This window comes from Phycodurus eques, chromosome 1 (genome assembly GCF_024500275.1).
Source record: "Phycodurus eques isolate BA_2022a chromosome 1, UOR_Pequ_1.1, whole genome shotgun sequence".
Classification (NCBI taxonomy): Eukaryota; Metazoa; Chordata; class Actinopteri; order Syngnathiformes; family Syngnathidae; genus Phycodurus; species Phycodurus eques.
This window is the reverse complement of record NC_084525.1, coordinates 45397968-45405447: the sequence shown is the minus strand read 5'-3', so window position 1 is coordinate 45405447 and position 7480 is coordinate 45397968.

Below are 7480 nucleotides of genomic sequence, written 5' to 3'. Positions count from 1 at the left end.
TGGCTTATTCCAACTGGGACTTGTACTCATTCCATCATCGAATGGAAATATTTTAGTGAAACGAAAACATGAATTAAAAAGGGAAGACCTCTATATGACAATGGAAAACAGGCAGAATACATTCTATTACACAATTGATATCCCTGACAAACCACCGTTAAACATGGGAGAGACTTTGTTGTCTGCAGGCTTGCAGCTTATCACACAAATAGAAGATAAAAAAAAGAGTGATGAGCTACATATATCTCTGTGGTACAAAAACACACCAGGGCCAGACTCAGTATATGAAAACAAGTTACGACATGCGACACATGATAAGATTACTGTGGATTATCTGTACTCAGACAATAAAGCAAGAGTCGCGGCCGGAATTATTTTATCAGACAAATTAAAGGAACTGTATAAAAATACAAGTGTCCCACATATTTCATGATGCAAAGATTATGAGTCACAGTGGAAACATATGGGAACGTTCGTAAAACAAGGACAGGAGGCAGATGATTGGCAGCAAATAGAAAACGAACTGGAATACAGTGCATCAACTGGTCTAATCAGGAAGCCGATATTTTGGACAATGCAGGTTGACGAAGGGAGACACATGCATCCTGTATGATTAGACCAAATGATCCTCACTGAAATTGATGAAGAGATGTTGACAACACTTCCACAAAAGTTATGGTCCAAGGACCCTTCGATGTAGGCCTTATTAAAGGGGCTATACCAGTACAAATTAGACCAAAAACTGAATATAGGCCAGGGATTCGTCAATATCCATTAAAACCGGATGCACATGAAGGAATCAAACCGGTAATTGAAGCACTAATTAAAGCAGGAGTTATAGTGCCGTGTCCAGATTCACCATGTAACACACCAATTTTCCCCGTGAAAAAGGCCCCACCTTCAGTCGGTTGGAGGATGGTACAAGATTTACAAACTGTGAATTCTGCAGTGATACAGAGAGCAGCATGCGTACCAGATCCACACACATTGTTAAATTCATTAAGAGCAGACGCTACCGTGTTTACAGTAGTGGACATAAGTAATGCATTCTTTTCTGTACCAGTAGAAAAGAACAGTTAATTTTGGTTTTCATTTACATTTGAGGGCAAAAAAATTTACATTTACTAGATTACCACAAGTTTACTGTGAAAATCCAACCATTTATTCACAAGTAATGATAACAAGCATGTCTACATTCACTCCCCCAGGAGGGAGCCAAATCTTATTATATGTCGATGATGTGCTTTTAGCGTCTCCAAATGAAGAGACATGCATCAAAGATTCATTGGCCTTACTGCGTCATCTCGCAGAGGAGGGACATAAAGTTAACAAAAATAAATTGCAATGGTGTAAAAAACAAGTGAAAAATATCAAGGACATAATCTAAGTGTGGGAGGAAGGACTATATTAGAGGACAGAAAAACTATCGTTTTAAAAGCCCCTAAACCACAAACAAAGAAACATATGATGTCGTTTTTAGGCCTGACAAATTATTGTAGAGCATGGATTCCAAACTATGCAGAAATTGTTGCACAATTGTCAAAATTAATGTATGAAGCAAACCTTAAAATGACATCACCTGTTCAATGGAATACAGAGGCAGAAAAGGCCTTCTGTGACATTAAACAACATTTGGTGTCCAGTACTGCCCTGCCCTTCCAAATTATGATAAACCATTCATTCAGATGGTAGATTGTAAGCACTATTACATGACCTCCGTACTTACACAACAATATGGTGATAAGCTGAGACCAATAGCTTATTTTTCTACTAAACTGGACAACGTGACGTGTGCATTACCGCATTGTGTCAGAGCAGTTGTGGCAGCTTCAATGGCAGAAGAGAGCAGTTCCACAATTGTTTTATTTCATCCATTAACTCTTAAAGTGCCACATACAGTGTCTGCTTTCCTATTGCAGACCAATATGGCGTTTTTATCACCTGCAAGACATTTATCTTGCATGGCCATCTTGCTGTCACAACCACATTTGACTGTTGAGCGATGCACAACCTTAAATCCAGCCACGCTAATACCCTTACCTGATGAGGGCACGCAGCATGATTGTCAGGAATTGGCTGAACAAACTGCTAAATGTAGAAATGATTTGAAAGATCAACCTTTGAATGATGGACAGGTTCTGTATGTAGATGGTTCTTCGAAAAAAGATGAACTAGGAAAGGTAAAAACAGGTTACGCAGTAGTAACTGATACTATTGTGCTAAAAGCTGAGTCGCTACCGTCACACTACTCTGCCCAAGCTGCTGAATTAGTAGCATTAACTGAGGCATGCAAGATGATGATAGATAAGGATGTTACAATTTATACTGAGAGCCAATATGAGTATTCCACAGTTCATGTTTTTGCACAATATTGGGATAACAGGGGAATGATTACGTCAACAGGGAAACCAGTAACGCATGCTGAATTACTTAAACAATTGTTACTGGCAGTGCAGCATCCACGAAAAGTGGCAATCTGTAAATGTGTTGCACATACATGTGGCACTGACAAGATTTCTTGGGGGAATGCATTTGCTGACAAAACCGCGAAAAAAGCAGCCTATAAACAATTTTTGGGTTTAATAAAACATATTGAGCAACAAACCTTAGATGACCAAACACTAAAAGATATGCAACAACAGAGTCCACAACAAGAACGCAATTATTGGGAAAAACGAGGTTCAAGGCTACAAAATGATATTTATATTAGCACAGAAGGAAAACAAATACTTCCAAAGAACCTATTTAAATGGGCTGCTATATTGAGCCATGGTGTGTCACATGTCTCAACAGGAGGGATGGTGGCACAGATACATCGACACTTTCCAACCTATGGTTTTAATTTATATTCAAAGAATTATTGTAGAGCATGCATGAGCTGTGCACGACATAATCCGCAAGGGCAATTGTGACCTACGAGAGGTAAATTCCCTGTGCCTACATACCCTTTCCAACGCATTCACGTGGATTACATAGAATTAAGTCAAAGTGAAGGAAAGAAGTACTGTTTGGTTATCATAGATGCATTTTCTAAATGGATTGAATTATTCCCAACAAAATCACCTGATGCTCTGACGGTGGCAAAAGCACTATGTAAAGATATCATTCCAAGATATGGCATACCTGAAACCATTCACAGCGATAATGGGACTCATTTTGTAAATCAAATAATCAATAAAAAAGGAACCATGTTCCATATCAATTTGAAAAACCATTGTGCTTACCACCCTCAGAGTGCAGGTCTCGTGGAAAGAATGAATGGGACAATAAAAAATAGAGTGAAAAAATGTATGGAAGAGACAGGAAGGTCATGGACACAGTATCTTGACCTCGTTAAAATGTACACCAACATTACAAGCACCACAGGTTTAACACCTTACGAAACATGGTTTGGAAGACCTTATAGACTTCCATTGTTTAAACAAAAATGGGAACTTGATGACGAAACAAACTTATCTGATTACATGAGAAAGTTGTTAGAGAAACAAAATGATTTAAAAGTATCTGCTGAAAGTAAACATATTTCCCAGCAGGAAACCAAGTTGGTTGGACCGGGAGACTGGGTCCTAATTCGAAGCATCAAAAAGAAGAACTGGCATTCACCAAAGTGGGAAGGACCGTATCAAGTGTTATTGACAACTCCAACAGCCCTAAAAATAGCAGAAAGAAATACGTGGGTTCATTTAACACACTGTAAAAGAGTCATTTCAGCTGAGTACTCAAATAGGGAAGGTGAGCAAAAGTCTGATAACGGAGCGGGAGCAGATGTGTAGATTCTGAAAACGCTTGCTGGTCAGTGAAGAAAAAAGACACCAACCCGTTTAGTGAGAACTCAGCAGAATGGCACACCCATGTTGGTTACGAGATTCGATAAGCTGTTACGCAGCAACTTTGGCTACTATAGTGTTGGTTTTGTTTATGTGGTACATGGGACGTCCCACCCTAAATGATACAACGCATTTTTTAGATAGGAAATCACCTACTAACTGGACCAATATGACCAACCCAATAATAAAAAATTTTGAATCACTAACTCGTATCAAAAGGAGTACAGCTGATGATCAGAACTGTGGGCATGACCTCCAAATGCGGCAAAACAGTTTAATATTTTGTGCCCCCCAAAATCAAGATACTTTAATCATAATTCCATATGCGGCTCTCACCAATGATGCTCAAGAGAATGGGCAGAATTGGGGATATGAATATGACTGGTATGCATCTATAGGCTTTGGATGGGAACACCTCATTGGTGAAACAGGTTATGATTGGTCCAGTTGGTCATTAAAAGCAGCAAAAGAACATAGAAAGAAGTTTAACCTAAGCAAAACGGCCCATAGTTTAATATTGAAATACAAATCAAGTCACCCAGTGTGTTTAATGGTGAGTTTGTGGGCATATTCTCGCGCAAAAGATCCCCACTTCTAAGTAGCATTGTGTTATGGGAACCGTGTTAAACCAGAAATGCCATTGAAAACTTCAAAGAAAGGTGGATACATTTTAATGGTTAACAACATAACTACTGATGATTGGTTCCTTGTAGTCACAGGAGTTTCACGACAAAATAACAATTGGTTACTATTGGTGGAACAAGCAGCAAATGTAGCGAGAAAAGATTGTGTGGTTTGCATGGGTCCCAGGCCTTTGTTGCGCATAGTTCCGGCACAATTATCACAAGATTGTATTATTCCATTAATGAACGCTACTGTACCAACTGAGAGGTGTAAATCATGGGATCCTATATATCCCGTAACAGAAGCAGATAAACACAAACCGATGTTTTCTACTCTAGTAGCACCAAATAATTTCACTTGTATAAACATGATTAGTAAAGGCAAAAAAAAAAAAAATAGGACCACTTAACGACACACAGTCTAAAGTAACCTTAAAAGTCGGACCAAATTTTATGCCAGTATCACGGAGCGACATCTGGTGGTGGTGCGGAGATGATAGACTGTTTGATAGATTACCTAAAGATATATCTGGATTGTGCGCTATTATCACTTTGATATTGCCTGTGTCAGTATACCCTATGCCTGTTCAAGATTTAATGGAAAGGGCACCAATGTTTTTGTCTAATTTAGAACATAGACAAAAAAGAGATTTGTCCTGGCAGGGGCAAAATAATCCGACGTACATCGACGCCATAGGTGTTCCTCGTGGGGTTCCAAATCAATACAAATTGGCTGACCAAGTTGCAGGAGGATTTGAGTCTTTCATATGCTGGTGGTGTACGATTAATAAAACTGTTGATAGGATAAACTATATCCACTTCAATGTACAGAGATTAGGAAATTGGACTCAGAGTGGGTTGGAAGCTGTGCATGAGCAGCTCAAGGCTACCTCTTTAATGACGTTCCAGAACCGCATAGCTGTCGACATGCTCCTCGCAAGAGAGGGAGGTGTTTGCGGTATGTTTGGAGAACAATGTTGTACATACATTCCAAACAATACTGCTGCGGATGGCTTGACCAGAGCCATCGATGGTCTACGGACCCTCAATCACAAGATGAAGAGCCACTCTGGGGTAGACACTTCTTTGTGGGACAGCTGGATGGACGTTTTTGGTAAATATAAAAGCCTAATTTCACCAATATTTATATCAATTGCTGTTTTTGCAGCCATTCTGACATTTTGTGGATGTTGTTGTATCCCATGCATTCGGGCATTAATCAGTAAATTAATCACCACAGTCATAACCCCCATGGAGAAACGTATGGAGCTGATGTATCCATTACTATTTGATGATAAAGATAATGATGATGATGATGATTTTGCTTTAACTGATTTGTTTTCTGATCCAGATGATTACGATGTTTAAACTACAACATTTCATGTATGACAAATTTACTCTGAGTGTAAATGTATTTGTTTCATACAAATGATTCTACAGTTAAAAATCGAAATGAAGTGACTGTAAGATGATATGAGAATTTGTGCAAATACATGATAAACAGGAGGGAAATGTTAGATATATTTTATAAGTTATCATTTATTTGCTTAGCTTGCATTAGTATTTTGTATTGTAGCTTGCATTAGTATTATGGACAATTTTTAGAAAGAAAGATGTCTCGCCTTCAAGAAGATGACTCAGCATCATCCGATGGAAGGGCGCCTTGACCAAGGACGTGATCGGATGTGGTCGGGGACGTGGCAGGTGTTGGTCTGGTCCCATGTTTTGTGTTGTGTCCGTGCGAAAGACACAAGATGAGAAATCCCAACGATACTGTTGCGAAAGGGGCTAACAAAACAACATGATAATCGGCGAACCAATAACGAGTGTCCCATTTGGACCCTCGACCGTAAGTTTCCCATGATTTATGTTGTGTCTTAGTGCTTAGAACATTATATCTTGTAAAACCCTCCTGTTTTCAAATAAATGTCGGAGCGACGGGGGAGATTGTTTAGAGCGTGTTGAGAGGCTGTAACCTGAACAATCTCCCATGCGCCCTCCTCATGAGTAAAGAGACCAGCGTCTTCATTCCTTTTGTGTCTATTCATTATAATGTTGGGTAAGATAAATCCAACAATAGCAAACTCATGGACTCCTACAGGTCAAATTCCAGATTACCCCATTCCTATAGGAAACATTAAGTATTTAGGTATTCATATTTCGACAAAACTTAACCAATCTAAATTACACACCACTTCTGGAAAAAAATCTCATCTGATTTAAGACGCTGGAATAACTTTCCAATATCACTACTGGGAAGAATAGCCACAATAAAAATGAAACCTTACCTCAAATAAATTATTTATTCTCATTGATTCCATTTAACACCACATTTAAATGGTTTCAAACATTAGATTCTGCTGTACTACATTTTAATTAAAAAAATAAGAAAAATAGAATTAGTCTATCCACTCTTCAGAAAAGTATACAGGAGGGAGGCCTAAATACTCCCAACTTTAAACACTATTGTTGAGCTAACCAATTACAATACCTCATCAAATGTTTGCACCACAATGAGGAGTATGATTCTTGGCTAGAATTGGAAAAATAGACTGCAACAGATAAATCTCCCAAAACTCCTATTTATTTCCACAAGTCTTAAACGCCATAAATGCTTCAAGAACCCAGTAAGCGATCCACCTTAATGGCTTGGTGGAAAGATTTGCAATCTACAGGATCTCAATTAGCTCCCAGTATGCTCCCCCCAATCTGTCATAATCCAGATTTCGAAATTAATAATATACCCCTTCATTTTAGCACATGGCAACAACATGGAATTGACCACCTACAACAACTATTTAACAATGTTTTTAAGACACGTGATGAACTGTTCCAAGAATTCCAAATAACAGGCGGAAACTTTCTTCAACCCTCGAACTGCTGCAGTTTGTCAAGCAAATAGTGAAGTTTCTTCCGTAAAGTAAAAGAAATATTTCAAAAGTTTCTAATCTAATTTCATGCACTAAATCAATGCACTTACCAATCACTAAATGGGAAGAAGTCCTTTCCATGTCCAATGACCATAGCTAC